At 40.8% G+C, this 21,629-nt stretch overlaps 2 long non-coding RNA genes across 4 annotated transcripts in view; both read left to right on the forward strand.

Moving 5' to 3' along the window:
• LOC115508780 overlaps positions 1-21,629 on the forward strand; it is a 291,964-nt gene that overhangs the window by 251,217 nt on the left and 19,118 nt on the right. The gene's annotated exons all lie outside the window — the stretch shown is intronic.
• On the forward strand, positions 1,168-20,413 carry LOC116737936. 2 transcript variants are annotated; one of them, XR_004343285.1, is made up of 3 exons: positions 1,168-1,901; positions 3,594-3,636; positions 20,323-20,413. It is a non-coding gene; the product is annotated as an uncharacterized LOC116737936 (long non-coding RNA). The 2 variants fall into 2 exon arrangements; XR_004343286.1 differs by lacking the exon at positions 3,594-3,636 and having other exon boundaries at positions 1,169-1,901.

The raw sequence follows: 21,629 nt of genomic DNA on the forward strand, positions 1-21,629 counted from the left end.
ATTCAGTAACAAAATGAAAATAACCAATTAATACAGGCATGGCTTAACAAATTGTGGGAAATTTATCCCATGGAATACCATGCAACTGTTGAAAAGAATGAGCTAAACTTAATGCATTGAATGAAAATACCTGCAGGAAGTACTGTCAGTGAAAAAAATTTGTCACAGAATAGTACTTCTGGTATGTTCCCCTTTACTACATATAAATGCATTATATCTCTGTGCAGAGAAAAACTAAAAGGCTGCCCACTGAACCTTAAAAAAATATTTTAACATTTATTTATTATTGAGAGACAGAGAGACACAGAGCATGAGCATGGGAGGGGCAGAGAGAGGGGGAGACACAGAATCTGAAGCAGGCTCCAGGCTCTGAGCCGTCAGTATAGAGCCCGATGGGGGACTCGAACTCACAAACCATGAGATCATGACCTGAGCTCAAGTCAGACGCTTAACCCACTGAGCTCCCCAGGTGGCCCAGAATTTTGAAAGTACTACTCTTCTGGAGTACCTGGGTTCAGCGGGTTAAGTGTCTGACTTCAGCTCAGGCCATGATCTCAGGATTCATGAGCTTGAGCCCTGCATCAGCTTCTCTGTTTCAGTTCAGAGCCTGATTCAGATCCTCTGTCTCCCTCTCTCTGCCCCTCCTCTGCCTCACATATGCTCTCTCTCTCTTATAAATAAACAAACATCAAACAAACAAACAAATAAAGAAAGAAAAGTAGTACTTTCCTAAGACAGATTTGGGAGTGAGGATGGTGGCAAAAGGGATTAGTACATCTTTTAGTCTACATAACTACATATTTTAAAACTTTCACAATGAGAGCATTCATATACAATTTATGTATTTGTAAGATAATTTTTTTTTAAAAATGAATAGGTTTTAGGGCATCAAATTCAAGATGGCAGACAGAATATTCATCAACTACAGTTTTCTCTCTAGGCCCTATTCAAACTATAGAAAATTCATTTTTTAAATTTAAAAATTTTTTTTAATGTTTTTATTTATTTTTGAGACAGAGCACGAGCAGAGGAGGGGCAGAGAGAGAGGGACACACAGAATCTGAAGCAGGATCCAGGCTCTGAGCTGTCAGCACAGAGCCTGACGCGGGGCTCTAACTCACAGATTGTGAGATTGTGACCTGAGCTGAAGTCGGACGCTCAACCGACTGAGCCACTCAGGTGCCCCGAAAAACTCGTTATTTTAAAAGGTATGAGATCATAATAGCATTGCAAAAGAAGAGAATGTGCCATTGGCAAAACAGAAAAATTGGGAAACTCCTAGAAGATAAAAATTAGATAGAGCCAATATATAAATCAACAGAGAAACTAGAACAACAACCTTAGAACCAAAACGTCAAAGGTACATTGTTTCCAAGGAACGCCAGGAAGCTCCAATGTCAGAATCAGTGAATATGAAAGGCAGGGATGGCTTGTAAAGTCAATGAACAGGGCACTTAACTGGTACTCTTTCCACATTAGGAACACAGGATCAAACAGATCCCAGACCTTCCTCAAACAGTGCGTCCAGAATGGCTAGCACTGTGGCCAAACTGCAGGTACTCACAGCTGGAAAAAAAAAAAAAAAAAAGAAAGAAAATAAAAGAAAAGAAAAAGAAAAGAGGGACTTGTTTGGAGAGGAGAGGGCTCCCTGGATAGTTGTTGGGCCTGATGAATAAACAGACCTGAGCTGAGCGGCTACCAGGTGTCCACAGCAGAGGCTAAGGAAAAAACAATCAAATGCAGGAGAACTTTGGTCAACGTTCTGCCAACCTTGTCTGTTGTCACCATGAAACTTAGAGGAATCAGCCTGATGAAGTACCTGTCCACTAACTGGGAGCCTGCCATCCGTCCTCCTGTAGGGGAACCGGGACTTCCTGACTCAGGGGAAACCCAGACCACTGGTTAGTATGAATCCCCCTGTCTCTTCACTCATCAACAGCAACAAAGGGGAGCTCTCACGCAGGTGCTGGAAGTATGGGTGCAGTGATGGTCACTGCAGTGTTGTTTGTAACAGGGAAAATGAATAAACAGATGAAGGAAGGTTGGGAGATAGACGATTTGCACCAATAGGGGAATGCTTGGATAAGCTACCGTATGCTCTTATTATGAAACTGACATGGAAATCTATCTGTACTATTTTATTGAGTGAAGACCAGTTTGTGAAAGAATATATGTGATGCTGTCTCTAGTTAAGAAGTCTAACCCCCTCTCCGGGAAGGTTCTAGAAAAATATTTGATAAACTGTGGACAGTGATTATACTAGGGAATAGGAGTTTGAAGGGGAAGAGGGAGGAGTTGAGGGTGGGTCTTTTGACCTTACTGATAGTGTTTTAAATCTGTGTTGAAGAGCAAATACTGTTTTGTAAATAAGTATTCACAAATAAGTAAAAAAAGTACTATTTTACAAGTATCATTTTGTAAAAATAATTACAGTAGGAAAAGGTAGTTACAACACACACATATACACCTACACACACACACACACACTTGCCTGGAAAAGTCCACATAAAAAAATATCAGCAGTGTTTATTTCTAAGGCAGTAAGCTTAAAGATTTGTACATTCTTTATCCTGTTCTGTGTTATCTAATATCTTCCCAGTGATTATCGATCTGATCATAATCAGATCAATAAAAACTATTTCAATTAAAAAACAAAACTTTGGGGCACCTGGATGGCTCAGTCAGTTAAGTGTCTGACTTCAGCTCAGGTCATGATCTTGCAATTCGTGAGTTCCAGCCCCAAGCTGGGCTCTGAGCTGTCAGCACAGAGCCTAGTTCAGATTCTGTGTCTCCCTCTCTCTCTGCCCCTCCCCCGCTCACACTGTCTGTCTCTCTCTCAAAAATAAATAAACATTTTTAAAAAAAGCTTAAAAAAATTTTTTTAAAGTTCATTCATTTATTTCAAGAGAGAAAGAAAGAGATATGAGCATGGGAGGGACACAGAGAGAGATGGAGAGAGAGAATCCCAAGAAGGCTCAGCATGGTCAGCGCAGAGCCCAACCAGGGCTCAGACTCCCTAACCAGGAGATCATGACCTGAGGTGAAACCAAGAGTCAGATGCTCAGTGGACTGAGCCACCCAGGTGCCCCCCCCCCCCCCCCCCGCGCAAAAATACAAAACTTGTTAAAAGTTGAGTGTCTTTTGCTACTTTTTCAATATTAGACAGAAATACTAAAGAGTCATTATGTGTCTGAAAGCCCTAACCTTGAATGTGGGATTGTGCCTTCAGAATTAGATATTAGGGCATTTAAATTTGACCACTAGATCAGATGTTAGGTTTGAGGACAATTAAGTGTTTAAGTGTTTAAACGCTGATTAAGTGTTTAACAATGCCCCACCCCCACCCTCACCCCCACACCAGAACAAGCACCCTGATTTGTCACGTTTGTGGATCTTGCTATAAACACTCCCAATGCACCAGATGCTAGTGATTACCTTGCTGAGCAGGGACAGGTGGGCCTGAGGGGCTCTCACCTGGGACTACTAGCCACCTCCAACGCACTACTGAGGGTGAGAGACTGGTGAGCTGGGATTTTTGACTCAGATCGTCTGGCTTGACTTTCCGCTCTTGTCCCTTCTCCTTGGTCACTTAGCAAGCAGGCCTGAAGAGGCGAAGTTGGAGGGGGCAGTGGCCAGGTAAGTGTGGAAGCACCGAGAAGGCGGCTGCACTGCCTCGCTGCCCGCCAGAGGGGTAGGGTGGGGAGTGTTATCCACGGGCTTATTGCAGATAGGAGCCTCCATTTTGGTTTTTTAAAAATGGAACAGTTAGAGCGATTTCCACCCCCTTCACTTGCCCCTAAGCTTTAGCACCTTGAGGGCCTGTTGCCCACACAGTTGGGTACAGGAAGTTAGGAAGCAGAGATGCATATTTGAGGTGCAGACTGATGAAATGAATTAAAGTCAACACCAGGACCACCTGTACTCAATTCCAGTAAAGTCTGTCTGCTCAGAATCGATGTCTCAATAGCTCCTCTTTTAGTATTATGTAAGTGTTCCAGTGCACATGACTGTGCTCTGGCTGTGCTTAACCTTTGGTGCTACCTTTAGGAAGCAAAGGAAAACAGGCTAAAATCAGGTCATCTGTGCCCTTGGACGCAATTTAAAGCAGGAGAAAAATTAGAGGCAATTTTCCTCTCCCTGCATGCCTATTTATTGCCACTCACTCCCCCTGTGGAAATCTCCATTTGCACTGACTTTGCACCTCTTGGGACAACCTCTCCATGGAGAAGCATAAGCATCATCTCTTTTTTTCTGAGCAAATCAAGCCCTACGCTGCCCTCACCCCCCTCCATCTACCTGGATTCCCTCCCCGAGTGGAACCCAGTGCATTTGCTCCTCCTGGTCACTGTCCTCACTGTTCCTTGCATTGTCCATGTAGCCAAAAACGGGGAGATAAAAAGGTCCCCAGTCACAAAGCAGAGGTGGGGAAAGGATAGCCAGGACTCTGATTATTTCCACTTAAGGAAACCACAAGAGAAAAAAGTATCTTTGGTCAACTTCAGGGGAGTTATGGCTCTAGACTAAGATGAACACCACCCTTGAAGCTTTGCATTTTGGAACACCCAGATTACATTTCCAAACACTTCATTTGGGGGGCGCCTGGGTGGCTCAGTCGGTTAAGCGTCTGACTTCAGCTCATGATCCTGTGCTCCGTGAGTTCGAGCTCCATGTCAGGTTCTGTGCTGACAACTCAGAACCTGGAGCCTGCCTAAGATTCTGTCTCTCCCTCTCTCTGCCCCTCCCATGCTCATGCTCATGCTCTGTCTCTCAATTAAAAAAAAAAGTTAAAAACACTTTATTTGGGTCAATAACGGTGTTAATTTTTATAGCTTTTTACAGTAAATTTTTAATAACAGCTTTATTTTTTTAAGGGAAGCATATATGCATAGTTGATAGTTTGGTAAACATGTATCTGCATTTACGGAAGTAGAAAATTTTTGTCTACACATGCATTATATACCAATATGAATACGTTTATATATAAATGTGACTTTTTTTTCCTAATTTTTAATTTAGATTTGAATAAATTCATCATCACTGAGTGATTGGGCTGGGGGAAGTCAAGATGTTTTTGTGGTTTAAAAATGGAATTCTAGAGAACAGCTGTATTTCCTTGATAGAAGCAGTAGACCATTTCTGAAATGTTATGGTAAAAATAAGAGAGTAAACTCTGAACCAGTAGTTCTCATCCTACTTTTCTCCCAAGCATGCTGGAAAGTATGACACCAGTCACTGCAGAATAATGGGTGACCATGACAAAGGACTCTCAGGGAGTGGTGTGGGGATGGGCATAGTGGTCCTGCTAAGGAAGCTTAATAGAATAAGATGGGGTGAAGAGAAAGGGGAATATTAGAACTTAATTTTATCCTAAAATGAAGAAATATTTATTAATTCTGCTTATAAGAGTTGATCTGCATGAAAATAAGTATAAATAAGTATGCATATATTAATTTAAGACCTATTTATTGAGGGCCTACTATGTGCATCAGTGGACAAAATGGCTGACGAGGTGCCATATAGTTTACCTTCTACTTGGGTGGAAATGGGAGGAAAGAGAGAGAATGAAATTTGTCAGATGTTGATAAGATGATGGAGGACAATCCATCAGGATAAAGGGGATCATTCTTCTAGGTAGAATGGTCAAGGGAAAGTCTTTCTGATAATGGAATGAATTTGAACAGAGATGTCAATAAAGGGGCCCAAACCATGAAGATATGTGGGGAAAGAGCACTCTAGGCAGGGGAAGCAGCATGCTTGCTAAAGGCTAGAAGGAAGGCCGGGGTGCCTGGGCGCAGGGTGGAGGCGTAGAGTGCCGTGTGATGGGAGCTGAGGTCAGAGATGTAGCTAGCTCCAGGTGATGTCTTCACATCAGCCTTCAGGCCACTGCTGGGACTTTGACTTTTGCTTTGAGTAGAGGGAAAGGCAGTGGGGGCCTTGAGAGAAGAGTGACCTCATGTGACTTACATTTAAAAGAACTGGGTCTACCTGGTTGAGAACAGGCAGCAAGGGTGGCAATGTGGAGAGACGAGCTAGTTCACTAGCTACAGGAGCTGTTGTCATGGTTTAAATGAGGCCAAGGCCAGTGGCAGTAGAGATGGTAAGAAGCAGTCAATGCCACATATATTATTTAAGATGGTGCCAATAGGTAGAGAGCCAGGACTTGGTGAGGCAAGCAAGGCAGCATGGGTGGAGAATTTCAGGAGGCACACTCACTTGGAGACATGTCATGGAGGAGGTGAGAAGGGACCAGTTGGCTTATCTGAGCACACAGTTCATTCCTAGTAACTGGAGGGCAAGAATTTATGGCATAGAGTGGGTGTCTTGGTAGATGTGGGGATGGAGGAAGTGGAAGTGTTCTTTAGACTGCTAAGTTTTTTTCAATAGGGTAAAAAGCAAGGTCAACAGCTGAGTGAGCTTGGGGAGAAGTAAAGGTTTAAGGACTGTGAAGAAGGGGTGACAATAATCTCCTAGGATAGTGAAAGTGAATAAACCGAGGATATGTGGTAGGATTGGCAGATGTTACCAAAGCCCCACCTCCCCTAAAGTTAGGGGCTGTGGGGCTGGATTTGGGGCTGCATGCTCAGAGTTATTTAGCTATTTACTTATTTTACTGATAGAGAAGTCTGAAGACCACAGCTCTAGATCCTATATGATCTGCCGTACTGGCTTTAAAAGCCACACTTGAAAATTTAATTTTTGGAAATTTAACAATCACTGCCACACTGTCTGATAAATCAGAGCCTGGAATAATCATTTGAAAATCATTAATCAGCACTAATGACATCTCTCTACAGATTTTGGTTTCAGATAAAAATAAACCACAGGATCCCAGAACATACTGCTCTCTCAGTTGCTAGGACAGTCTTCTGAAAGCTTCTATAAATTCCTAACAGCACTCCCTTTCCTTTGGGACTGAGACTTGCCCAAAGAACCTCTGTCAGCATATTTGCCAACTGAATCTTCCAAAGTGTCCAACAAAATGTACAATTAAGAATTATCACATTATTACTGAATGTATGCAGTTCAGTGCTGTTTTTAGGTTCCTGTGTATCAACTAAGAATGATTGCAATCAGCCAACCTCAGGCATATAACTGCCCCCCCACCCCATTACTAAATTTAATCTTACCTCAAGCCCCCATTTCTGTTGACAGCAAAAATGTAACCCAGTCCTTTCTAGTCAGATTCAGTCACCTCAGAGATTTCCCAGTTAATTCAGAGAACCATCTCTCCTGGTCTCCCTTGAGTTCTGTGTCTATAGGGGAGAGGGGCAGCTGAGGGAAGGAGCCTAAGGCACCCATGAGGAGGAGTGTCAGATCCTGAATGCTTCTATGTCCTCTCCACTTTATCCTGAGATGTAACTTGTTTCTCTGGTCATTGGTCGGCAGCCTCTGTTCTGCAGAAACCAGGGGTCTGGCTGTGGATGCCAGCCTTTGTCATCCAGGACACTCCTTCCAATGGCATCCTCTCCTGACACCCTCAGAGCCCCTTCACATCCATCACTCCTCTTTCTGCCACTTTTGCAACCCTCCTAGAGCAAGGGAAACCTTGGGAAGCCTTGTCCCTCTGGATCTAAGGAAGACTTAGAAGATTAGCTGACATAGTTGGTGCCATATCTGTCACATGGTTGCTGCTCCTTGCTGACACTAAGGACGGCTCTGGGAAGTCTGCTGCCTCCCCGCAATCACTGGGATATGACTCAAACCTATAGGGTTTCCCTTGGGTCCCCTCCTGTGGTTATGCTGAGTGGAGGTACAGCACAACGTCCCAGTAACTAAATCCCTTATGTGAGACTAACTTTAATTCTTTTGAAGCAGAAACACTGGCTCTTCCTCAATCGAGGAATCTCCCCAGCTATTTTGCTTATGGCATAAACCTTGTGCACTGAGTCCTTTCCTTTTCAGATCTGAATAGACCCCTAAAAGAACAGACTCTTGCTATTGAATTCCTTGGCTTTCCAGTCTATTCAAGAGCCTATTTTAGAAACTGAGAGGCCAAATCTGTCTTTTGTTCTCCATGATCTGCCTTTCTAAGCATCACTCAGCCCCATAATCTAGTTTTAATGGTGGGAAAGCCATTGGGTAAAAAGCAATTACCCTAATTTTAAACTAAATATTATTTTATTATACCTGCTCCCGTATAAAGGAGGACTAATTTCAGGGGCTTAAAGGGATGGGAGTCAATGGAGCCAATCAGAAAATTGAAGGCCAATCAGAAAAAGATGGAGTTGGAAACTGATTTCCAGCTCTATACCTGCCATCAGAAATCTCTGGGGTCTTTTCAACAAGACACAATCCTGAGCCCCACACCTGGAATTACTAATTCAGAAGGCATCCATATATGCATATTTTTAACTCCCAATATTCACACTGGTGATTCTGATGTGTACCAATGACTGGAAGCCATGGGTTAGGAAACACCTGTGGCCTCCAACCATTCATAAAGAGGTGGCCTGGGAGAAGAGCTAGAAGCATCTAGAATCAGGTACATAATCTGGAGTTGGGGTTCACCTATCACCACTGCTCATAGCAGAATGTGCAGATAATCCCAAACAAAGGATCAGGAGGCCAAGGGGAAAACGAACAGGAAATAAGCCAGAGCAAGGGAGCAGGTGCCAGGAAAGTCATGAGAACATAGAGTGTGCAGAGAAATTGGCAAGCAAGAGCACTGAAAGAATGGAGGTAGAGAATCTGGAACCAGGAGCTCTTGATTCTTTGTTGACCTTCTGCCACCAACGAGGAAGATTCTAGTAATTTTCTGCATAATCAGGGATGAGTCCTAGGAGATTTTAGTCAACAACTTCTCACTTCTGAGAGATGTGGACATCAGGCTACAGAATTACTGTACTAGCCTATACCTGGTGTGCTGTCCGAGACCAGAGGGAAAGGGGCAGTTGGGACAAGGAAATGGGGAGAGAGGAAGCTAAGCTAAACTTGGATAGGTTGACAGGTAGAAGGAATCTTTTCAGGCTACAGGGATTCTGGAGCCAAAAAAACCTATGTCTGATTGAGAGGACCAAGTACTGTACTTCCTACCTTCTATCTATGCCCCAGAATCAAAGTACTCATTTTGAGTACCTTTGTTGATATTTCCTTAATACTAATGGTATTGCAACTATTTTTAATTAAAAAGAAACCTCCCCAAGAAAACATTAAATTTAGCAGATAGTGCATGCTGCATATTCTGATTTTTTTATTTAAACCTTTTTTTAATGATTATTTTTGAGAGAGAGAGAGAGAGCAAGAGTGAGCGAGTGAGCATGAGTGGGGGAGAGGCAGAGAGAGAGGAAGACACAGAATCTGAAGCAGTCTCCAGGCTCTGACGTGTCAGCACAGAGCCTGATGCAGGGCTCGAACCCACGAACCATGAGATCATGACTTGAGCTGAAGTCAGAGGCTAAACTGACTGAGCCACCACAGGTGCCCTGATTTTAAAAATAAACACAAAACTACCTTGAACCAGTGGAAGCACCTGCTCTGTGTGAGGCAACTAACTTCTTTCCATTTTTAAAGTAACAGTCAAGCTAGTGAATGAGAGATCACTTACCTAAACTCATGTCAATGTATATAGATTTGTTATTTATTTTATTTTTGATTGTAGTAAAATATAAAATTTATTATTCAAAATGTATTATTTTATTTTTTAATGTTTTTGTTTATTTTTGAGAAAGACAGAGCACCAGTTGGGGAGGGACAGAGAGAGAGAGGGAGATACAAAATCTGAATCAGGCCCCAGGCTCTGAGCTGTCAGCGCAGAGCCCGACATGGGGCTCAAACTTGTGAACTGTGAGATCATGACCTGAGCCAAAGTCGGGCCCTCAGCCATCTGAGCCACCCAGGCCCCCTAATTTTAACCATTTTTAAACATACAATTCAGTAGTGTTAAATATATTCATATTGTTGTACAACAAATATCTAGAACTTTTTTATTTTGCAAAACTAAAACTCTGAATCCATTGAATGCTCTTCATTGTTTCCTCCTTTCAACCCTGGCAAATACCATTTTGCTTTTTGTCTGTATGATTTGCTGGCTCTAGATACATTATGAAAGTAGAGTACAGTATTTGTCTTTTTGTGAGTGGCTTATTTAACTTAATACGGTGTCCTCAAAGTTCATTTGTATTATAACATGTGTCAGATTCTCCTTCCTTTTGAAGACTGAATAATATTGCATATTGCATTTTGTTTATTGATTCATCCATTGATTGGCCTTTGGGTTGCTTCCACTTCTGGCTATTGTGAATAATGCTGCCCTGAACATGGGTGTTCAAGCCTTTTCTTTTGATTCTTTCAGATATATACCCAGAGGTACTATTGCTGGATCATATGGTAATTCTATTTTTAATTTTTTGAGGAACTGTCACACTGGTTTCCACAACAGCTGTATGATTTTATATTCCCACCAGCAGCGGGACAAGAATTCCGTTTTCTCTACAACCTCACTGACAGTTGTGGGGTGACTGGGTGGCTCAGTCGGTTAAGCATCCAACTTCGGCTCAGATCATGATCTCACAGTTCGTGCATTTGAGCCCCTCTGTGCTGACAGCTCAGAGCCTGGAGCTTGCTTAGGATTCTGTGTCTCCTCTCTTTGTCCTCCCCACTTGTACTCTGTATCTCTCTCTCTCAAAAATAATAAATAAACATCAACCTCACTGACAGCTGTTACTTTCTGCTTTTTTTTTTCCTGATAGCATCTCTCCTAATGGGTATGTGGTGGTATCTCATTGTGGTTTCGATTTGCATTTCCCTCATGATTAATGATGTTGAACATGTCTTTATATACTTGTTGGTCATTTGTGTATCTTCTTATGAGAAATATATATTCAGGTCATTTGCCCATTTTTTAATCGGGTTGGTTTTTTGTTGTGTTTTGTTTTGAGTTATAGGAGTTCTTTATATATTCTGGATATTAACCCCTTATCAAATGTGTGATTTACAAGTATTTTCTTCTATTCTGAAGGTTGCCTTGTCAATCTGTTGATTGTGTCCTTTGAAGTATGGAAGCTTTAAATTTTGATGTAGTGCAATTTGTTTTAATTTTTGTTGCCTATTCTTTTTGTGTGGTATCCAAGAGATCGTTGCCATATCCAGTGCAATAAAGTTTTTACCCGATGTTTTTTTCTAAGAGTTTTATAGTTGCAGATCTTTGGTTCATTTGAGTTAATTTTTATATGTGGTATAAGGTAAGGATCCAAGTTTATTCTTTTGCATACGGATACCCAGTTTCCCCAACAACATTTATTGTAAAGACTACCCTTTATCCCCACTGAATGGGCTTGGCCCCCTCGTTAAAAATCATTCGACTATATCTGTAATATTTCATATATGGATTTAAAAAATAGCTTTATTGAGATATAACCCAAACACCCTATAATTCACCCACTTTAAGTGTATAATTCAATGGCTTTTTAGTATATTCATTAAGTACTGGAGTTGTGCACCCATCACCACAATGAGTTTTAAAATATTTTATCATCTTGGGGCACCTGGCTGGCTCAGCTGGTAGTACATCCAACTCTTTTTTTTTTAATTAATGTTTATTTTTGAGAGAGAGAGAGAGAGAGAGAGTGAATTGGAGAAGGCCAGAGAGAGAGAGAGAGAGAGAGAGAGAGGGAGGGAGGGAGGGAGGCACAGAATCTAAAACAGGCTCCAGGCTCTGAGCTATCATCACAGAGCCCAACGCCGGGTTCAAACCCACCAACCATGAGATCATGACCTGAGCCAAAGTTGGATGCTTAACTGACTGAGCCACCTGGGTGCCCCTAGAGCATCCAACTCTTGATCTCAGGGTCATGAGTTTGAGCCCCATGTTGGATGTAGAGATCACTTAAATAAATAAAACTTAAAAGAAAAGACTAAAATATCTTATCCCCTCAAAAAAAGAAACCCCAGACACCTTGGTTGTTACCTTCCACCTTCAAACTACCCTCAGCCCTAGGCAACCATTAATAAACCCTTTGTCACCATAGATTTACCTATTCTGGGCATTTCCTGTAAATGGAATCATATAACATGTGGCCCTTTGTGACGGTCTTCTTTCACTTACCATAATGTTTTCAAATGTCATCCACATTATAGCACATATTAATACTTCATTCCTTTTTTATACCTGAATAATATTCCTTACATGGATATACCACATTTCATTTATTCATTCATCCATTGAAGGACAATTTGGGTTGTCTCCACCTTTTGGCTATCATCAATAATACTGCTATAAACATTTGTATGCAAGTTTGTGTATGGACACATTTTTTCATTCCTCTTGGGTGTATAACTAGGACTGGAATTACTGAGTCATAGGGTAACTCTGTGCTTCTTAAATGGATTTCAAATATTAAAAAGAACTGATTTCTAAAAGAATGAGGAACAACCTACTGCTAAAGTATGGTGAAGGAAATAATACTCCCGTGGGTCTCATAAGGTCAGTGATGATTAAAATTGAGTAAGGTTACAAACTATTAGTTACAGACTATTTTAAAGTTCACATCCAGTAATACTAGCTTATCAGGTTCACATTCCTAGGACATGATACAATATAGAGAGACTAAGCTAGAAATGATGTAATATGAGAAGTTCAGAGAGAGAAAGGAAATAACCAATGTGGGGAATTTCAGAATAAAAACGAGGGAAATAAGAGTATACTTATGATGGGCACTGAGTAATGCTATACTGGAATTAAAATAAAAACCTTAATTAAAAAAACCTCCCAAATGTAAAACTAAAAAAAAAAAAACAAAAACAAAAAACGAGGGAAATAAATTGAAAGGAACTGGTCACCAACAGTGCTTTGATCCTTCTACAGTGGGGGATGGTAAACTCTTCAACCCTGGAGAGATTCCAAGAGGCATATGAAAAAAGACCATTGGTCAATTCACCAACAAAAAGGAATGTTCCTAGGGGTCAGGGAAGTAATGTAAATTACTGAATTGGATGGGCAGGGTGCAGGATTGTAGGGATTGGTGGGGAATGTGGTGTGATCCTGAGTATGTGCTTATCAAGAGTCATTCAAATTCATATTTTCTTAAAATAATACAACATCTAATCAAAACAATGTGAACCCAGGCTCTGGGCCAACTAGTCACAGCCCCTAAAATAAAGAGGTGAGGAGGAGAGAGAGAAGAGAGCAGGTGAGGAAGGGTGAGGGAATGGTAAGGGAGGAAGGAAAAAAAAGGCTAGTTGATAAAAATTATAGAAAAAGCTGGTGGAGTGAGTGCAGAGAAGGGCTGGAATTGAACCCTAGCAAATTCCAGTGACACCTCATTGTCTTCTATTGCTATTTTCACCACAAGGTGGGGCTCCTGGTAAATTGACTTTGCATCAAACACAGTTTCCCTGAAGCCTTCTTCCAGAGTAGGATGGGTTGAGTTGGTGGGGAAAAGGGTAGGAGGGTGGCGGGGGGGGTGGGGGTTGCTTCTTCAACTACCTCAAGGTCTGGCAGTAGATCACTGACTCTGAAACCAATAGTTCTTGTTAAAATGTGGATTCTGTTTCAGTAGGTCTGAGGTCAGGTCTGAGGTCAGGCCTGAGGTCCTGCATTTCAGTAAGCTCCCAAGTGATGTTCCTGCTGATGACCCCCATAGAGCACCCTTCGAATAGCAAGGTATTAAACAACTCTTGGATGAAAAAAGAGATGGAAACTAGTACCTCAACATATTTATAAAATTATAAGCAGTAAAGGATATGGCACAATTAAGGATGCTTCCTCTTTGTAGGCCATGCCAATTTTTTTTTTGAGTTTTGTAATCATAATAAGATATTTCAAGATATCAAGAGGCAGAGAGACCAGTTTAAAAAGGCCACTGTCCCTAGCAACTGAGTGTGGCCATGTGATATAGTTCTGGCCAATGGGATGTGAGGATCTTTTGGATTACACATTTAAAAGGAAGGATGGTCCCTCCGGTTCTTTCTTCTCTTCTCTATGGCTGGACACACATAGTGGTGAGCTGTTTCAGACCACGTGGACAAGGGCAACAGCAGAGGGATATTAGAGCAAAAAGATACAAAAAGGCCTAAACTTTGCAGAGCACAACAGCCATAACAGCTCAGACATTTATATTAGAGAGAAATACAGTGTTAATTTTTAAAAGTCACTGCTACTTTGGGTCTGTCAAGTGCAACTCTTCTTATATCATAAATAGTATAAAGCCACACTGCTAATTTCATTTATTATACTAGCCAAGGTTCAGATACAGGGAATAGAATTCATTCTGGCCAGTTTAGGAAGGGAATTATTAAAGGAGATTAAGTGGCTTGTAGAAATGTTGAGTATGCTAAAGACCAGATGCTAGGTTGAGCTTTCAGAAATGACTTTGAAAACCACACTGCAGATGGTGTCACCAAAGCAGCTTATGTATCTTCCACATCATAAAGCCACTGCTACAGAAACGTACTGCCCTGAGGAGGATGCTACCACAAACAGGAAACTGTCATAACTACCACAGGCTCTAGAACCACATAGCCTCTGCTGTGTTCTGCACCAGCAAAATGATGCCCTGTGCCTGCCATGTGATTTTCATAAAATTAGTGCTCAGCCCTGGAGCCTCTGCTAATTCAGCTGCAGAAAAATTAATCACTTCCAACTATGCTCAACAGCAGAAGCAGCCTCTGCCTTTCTTCTGTCTTCCCAAACTTGCGTGGATGCATCTGATTGGCCAAAATAAATCCCATTCAAAACCCTACCTTCTAGGGAATCTGAGAAATGTAGTTTTAGCTTTCCGGGTTCTGCAGTTCAGGAAGGCACATCAGAAGCACAGCATTATGGAGGTTCTTCAAAAAAATTAAAAACAAAACTACCCTAGATACAGTAATTGCACTAGATATTTATCCAAAAGATACAAAAGTGCTGATTTGAAGGGGCACATGCACCCTAGTGTTTATAGCAGGACTGTCAACAATAGCCAAATTATGGAAAGTGCCCAAAGATCCACCAACCGATGAATGGATTTAGAAGGTGTGTGTGTGTGTGTGTGTGTGTGTGTGTGTGTGTGTGTGTATACATATCTATATATGGAATGGAATATATATGGAAAAATGGAGGGGCGCCTGGGTGGCGCAGTCGGTTAAGCGTCCGACTTCAGCCAGGTCACGATCTCGCAGTCCGTGAGTTCGAGCCCCGCGTCAGGCTCTGGGCTGATGGCTCGGAGCCTGGAGCCTGTTTCCGATTCTGTGTCTCCCTCTCTCTCTGCCCCTCCCCTGTTCATGCTCTGTCTCTCTCTTTCCCAAAAATAAATAAACGTTGAAAAAAAAAATTAAAAAAAAAAAAAAAAGAAAAATGGAATACTACTTGGCAATGAAAAGGAATGAAACCTTGCCATTTGCAACAATGTGGATGGTATTATGCTAAGAGAAATAAGTCAGTCAGAGAAAGACAGATATATGATTCACTCATATTTGGAATTTGAGAAACTCAACAGATGAACATAGGAGAAGGGAAGGAAAAATAAGATAAAAACAGAGAGGGAGGCAAACCATAAGAGACTCTTAAGTATAGAGAACAAACTGAGGGTTTGTTCAAGGAGGGCACTTTTCAGGATGAGCACTGGCTATCAGGTGTAAGAGATGAATTACTGGGTTCTCCTGAAGCCAAGACTACATTGTATGTTAACTAACTTGAATTAAAAACAAAAACAAAAGCAAAAACAGTAGCGTGAATACTGAGACCTAATCTATCATATGCACATTATCTTCTTACACACACACAAAAATAGTGCCTGTCAAAACTTACGGGATACACTAAAACTGTACTCATGGGAAAAATCATAGCCTTCGCTACCTTGATTAGTAACCAGAAAAAGAAAATAAACTAACTACTGTATTCACCTCAAGAAGCCGTACAATGAACAAAAATAACTTTAAAAATAGAATAAATTAATTTTTTGGATTAAAACTTAAATTACTTTTAAAGCAGAATAATGAGTAAAAAAATATAAAATCTTGTTCTCTAGAAGCACAACAAAATGAAAATATCTCCAGAAGATTAATCTGGAAGAAATAGAGAAAATGTAAATAACATATATAATACAAATAACAAATACATACAGGGATAACCTATAAATACAGAGGGAAATTTTAGACATTTCACATATTTAAAATAGTACAGTGAACCCCCATGTACCTATCAGTCAGTGTAAACAATTATCAACATCGTCATTTTTGTTATTTATGCCTCTCTTTCTTTCTCTCTCCCCACTTCTTTTTCCCTTGGAGTATTTTAGGAAAATCCATGCAACATACCATCTTACCTACATATACTTCAGTATATATCATTAACAAATTAGGACTTTGAAAATGTATACTTTAACCATGACATCATTACATTGAACAAATTAATAGTTTTTAATATCATCTAATACCCAGTTTGTATTCAACTTTCTCTAATGGTCTCAAACTTTTTTTAACAATTGTTTTATTCCAGTCAGTATCTAAACAAGGTTCATATACTGCATTTGGTTAATATGTTGCTCAATCTGTGATAGCTATCCACTCCTTTCCCCCCACATGTTGTTTATTTGTTAAAGAAACAAGGTTCTATGTCCCCTAAAATTTTCACATTCTTTATTTTATTTTATTTTGTTATTTTAATTTTTGAGGGAGAGAGAGAGAGAGAAAGCAGGGGAGGGGCAGAGAGAGATGGACACACAGAATCTGAAACAGGCTCCAGGCTCTGAACTGTGAGCACAGAGCCCAACGTGGGGCTTGAACTCATGAACTGTCCTGAGCTGAAATCGGCTGTCCAACCAGCTGAGCCACTCAGGAACCCCATTTTTCACATTCTTAATTTGGCTGTTTGCATCCTCATGAAAAAGACAATATTTAAAGTGAGACAATAGTAGATAAAATTCTTTGTTGATAAATTTGAAAATAAAAAGTTCCAAATTTTACTACAAAAGAAGTGTAAAATGTGAATACGTTAGAAAAGAAATTGGAAAAATGTAAAGCTTTATCCAAAAAAACGCCTCCATGTTCAGAAGTTTTTATAGGTAAGTTGTTCTACATGTTCACAAAGTGATTTAAAAAAATTTTTAAGCTCTTTAAGAGAGAAAGGAGACATCATGAAATTTATTCTAAAATTTGAGAAAATACCATCAAGACAAAAACCACATGCCAATTTTTAATGAAATTATATACATAATATATACAAATAAAAATTAGAAAAGAGACAATAACAAAATATTAAAGAAACCATATCCACAAAACAAATAAGTTTTATTCAAACAATTTAAATATGGTTCAGTATTAACAATGTCTTCAAAGTTTATCTATGTGACATGATTTCCCACTTAAAAAAAACATGTTTATTTTTGAGAGAGAGAGAGACAGACTGTGAGCAGGGGAGGGGCAGAGAGAGAGACACAGAATCTGAATGAAGCAGGCTCTTGGCTCTGAGCTGACTCAGAGCCTGACACTGGGCTCGAACCCATGAACTGCGAGATCGTGACCTGAGCCAAAGTTGGACGCTCAACTGACTGAGCCACCCAGGCACCCCTGGATATCCTGCTTTTTAAAGGATAAATAATATTTTATTTTATGCCATATTCTATTATATGTCATACTTTCTTTATCCATTCATCTGTTGATGGACATTTGGGCTTCTTCCACCTCTTGGCTATTGTGAATAATGCTGCAGTGAGCATGAGTGTGCAAATATCTCTTTGTGGTCCTGCTTTGAGTTCTTTTGGAATAAAGTATTGTTGTTTTTTTCAAACCTCTGTAGGCCAAATAAAATATTGCTTCTTGCCAGCATCAGACCGTAAGTTGCCAGCTTGCAATCCCTGTTATCTTTTATTTATTTTACCTTTGTAGTGGGGACAGTGGAAGGGCAGCCTTAGCTGGCAAAGAAGAGAGAGTTCTGAACAGAGTCTAGCAGGATGAAAGGGAGTTATCCAGATGAAGGTGTAAAAGCACTTTATTCAAGGCAAAGTGAGTAGTATTAAGAAGTAACTATGGCAGAAGACAGGAGGCTAGAGAGGTCTGAATTTGGGCTGGCAGTGAGGGATAACCATGATGAAAGGCAGGATGTTGGTATTAGTTGTTGTAGGTAAATGTCATTGGAATTAAATGTGTCTGAACTTTGAGGGTAGTGTCACACGTGCTCCAAGCTGAAAAGAGTCTTGAGGTGGTGAAGGTGCTAAACTGGGTATCAGGCTCCCAAGGAACATAGCAGACTGAACAATAGACATAGATGACAGCAGCAAGTGACTGTGAATGAAATTATGAAATAAGAGCGTTTCATGTGGGCAAGGGGCACTAATCTGGATTTGGCAATGGGTCAAAAGGTAATGTGGTCCCTGGGAGGATGTGCTCTGGAAAGAATATTCCCGGGCAAAGCAGAGCCCTAGTTAATTGGGACTCATGCAATCTTGTCCTACAGATAAGACTCCCCACTTAAGGCAAAGAGACATCCTTCTGCCTTGATGGAAATAGGGACCATTGGGAAGCAAAGATGGGGTCAGAAATGTATGGTGTGGGAGAGTTGTAGTATGTATGGTGTAGTATGTGGTGGAGTATTTTGTGGAGGAGGATGAGGAGCAAGATGGACCTCCCACATGAAATTGTTTCTGATGTCAAGATGGATGGTGCAGACCAAGAGGGTATGAAAGTTTTATTATTCACATGATGTGGCTTTTTTTGGGACAGCAGGGCAAGTTCCCAAGTAGGTTTGAAAAGGGCTTGAGAGAGCAGAGAGGGGTGACTGACTTAGGTTTATAATGGTTAGAAGATAAGGCTGGGGTGAGGGGTCCTTTGCCTCACACTGGCCAAGATTTGCATGATCTAAATTTTTTCCCAGTGCCAAAGGAGGGAGCACATGGGTTTTCTTATCAACTTCCCAGATGTGGGGCAAAAGGGGAAGGGGGAATAGCAGGGCTTGAATGTTGTCAGCCATCAAATATTAAAAATGGCACCAGGCTCCCTGTTACAGAGTACCAGAGAGCCCTGGTGAGCCTGGACCTTGAGGGTACTAAAAGCACAAGACTGTTCATCAGACATCTCCTTAATCCCTTAGAAGAGATCAGTCACAGGGACTTCATAGGCCAGGACTATATAGCTCAAGCTCATGTGAAATGTTGGAACTTTTAAAATTTTCCATGTTTTTCATTTATATTTCTGGTATATTTCCTGTGAGGGTTATCAGAAAAATTCGCCTAACAAAAAAGGCCAGTAATCTCACCATCATGAGGTGTGTGTGTGTGTGTGTGTGTGTGTGTGTGTGTGTGTGTGTGTGAGAGAGAGAGAGAGAGAGAGAGAGAGAGAGAGAGAGAGAGAGACAGATGTATAGTGCTGATTGGCAATCAGGTTCCATTTCTATCTCATTTTGGTGTCTTTCTGTACTGCAGAGGCTGGAAAGCGGGAAACCACATTTGCTTGGAATCTTCTGGGGTGAATTTTTTCCTATACATTTTGGTTTACCCATAGAAAGCAAAATTAAAGCACAAACTCTTCTAGTTTTTGGCTACTTCTCTGCTGGTGAACAAGAGGTTGGAGGTTTTTCTGAAGTGGTATTCTAATGCGCAGCCACTAACTTCATGGGTGTTAAGAGGCCATTGTGGTGTGTTGGCAGTAGCTTCCTGAAATTCTTCCTTTCTGATCCCTGCATCACAGCTATGGTTGTGAACCACATGGTTCATGAAATCAATCGTTCCAGTATCTGCTTACTGATTGCTCACCGTCCAGATTGGTGCAGAGCTAGTAGTTTGCCTGGCTGATCAGTTCTGCATTGTTCTGGAAGTTATTGTTGGAGGCTTAGCCTAGAGGCTGCTCCTCCAGCCATTCTAGTTAACTTGTAAACATTCAATTCCTTTGATTAAATTCCTTTGTGCTTAATATAACTGGATTGGTCCCTCTTGAAACCCTGACCCTGTACTGTTATTGTGTGTTTATGTTAGTAAGGGGAGAATGTTGGTTTGGGGGCAAGGGAAGTGTGGACATTATATCAACTCCAAGCCTTATTTTGAGATGGGGGTGTGTAGGGACCCCACAAGTGAGAGAGAATGGTGGTCTCTATGGAAAGAAACTTGGCTGATCCCAGGGATCTGAAAATCAGATGGGACCCAAGAAGGTGTTCTCAATTAGGGGTAAGGTGAGGGGGAAAAGCCTTTAGGGCTCCCAGATACCTCCCTCTAACTCTGTTTACCTTGGAGCGCTAAAGGAAGAGGGTCTCAGATGACTTTCTTCCATCAGTAGATGAAGGTGTTTATATTTTATTTACTGTTGTATGTGTTGTTTTGCCTCTAAATAGTGGGAAGCTTATTCTCCTGAATAGTTTTTGAATTCTTCGTGCAACCATAGTGTACTTGAAAAACCTTTTATTTTTCTCCTCCACAGAAGAAAGATAACCTGAGTATGGTCTCCAACCAAACTCATACAACCATCCCTGAATTTTGTAGAATGAAAATGAGATTTTCCTAGGGCAAAGGTAGTGGCAATTTCTAATATTTTTAAGGTGACAATGACACCTTAATGCTGTCTCATACAGGGCTAGCAGGGGAAGTGGTTTTGATTTGATTAAATGAATAATTTCCAGGTGCATTAAGCCTCAGGTCTCCCCTGGGTCTCCACACCTGTCTCTCCACTCCACCTGGGCCACTCACTCTTATGACGCATGTTGGAACATGATTTCAAGGAACTGGACCACCTCTGTAGTGTTGGCCTTGGACACATTCTCCACTCCTTAGAATGTGGCTTTACCTTCCATTTCAACAAAAACCTTGAGGTTTTCAGTGAGGAATTTCAATTTTTTGACCCCAACCAGTGAACTTATCTATACTTGCAACCTCTTTCACTTCTTTTATTTAGTTTCAGAAGAAGTTCACTATTGACATAGAATTCGCATACCATATGATTCAGCCACTTAAAGTGTACAATTCTGTGGTTTTTAATATATGCACAGAGTTGTGCAAACGCCACCACCATGTTTTCAGAAATTTTCATCACCACAAAGAGAAACTCCTTAGCTGTCACTGATCCCCCCCCACCCCCAATTCTCCCCTTTTCCAACCCTGGGAAACCACGAATTTACTTTATTTTTCTATACATTTGCCTGTCCTGGCCATTTCATATAAATAGGATCATGTAGTATGTGGCCCAGCGTGACTGGCTTCTTTCACTTAGCTTAATGTTTTCAAGGGTCATCCACATCTTAACATGTATCAGTACTTTATGCATTTTTAATGGTTGAATAGTATTTCAGTATATGAATATATCTCATTTTTTTTGTCTGTTAATCACTTAATGGCCATTTGGATTGCATCCACCTTATTGTGAACAATGCTGCTATAGACATTCATGTACAAGGTTTTGTGTCGACATATGTTTTTACTTTCCTTGGGTATATGTACTGAAGAGTGGAATTTCTGGGTCGTATGATAACTCTAACTATTTGAGAAAGTGGCTGCACTATTTTACATTTTCACCAGCAGTGTATGAAGTTTCCAGGTTCTTCACATCCTTGTCAACACTTGTTATTCTCTGACTTTTTGATTATAGACATTATAATGGGTATGAAATTATTATGTCTGTAATGCTTAGGCCAATCATAGTGTACTTGAAAACTGTCTTTTTCTCACTATGGTTTTTCTCTGATGGGTAATGATGTTGAGCATTTTTTCATGTACATATTGGTCATTTGTACA

This window comes from Lynx canadensis, chromosome A2 (assembly GCF_007474595.2).
Source record: "Lynx canadensis isolate LIC74 chromosome A2, mLynCan4.pri.v2, whole genome shotgun sequence".
In the NCBI taxonomy this organism is placed as follows: Eukaryota; Metazoa; Chordata; class Mammalia; order Carnivora; family Felidae; genus Lynx; species Lynx canadensis.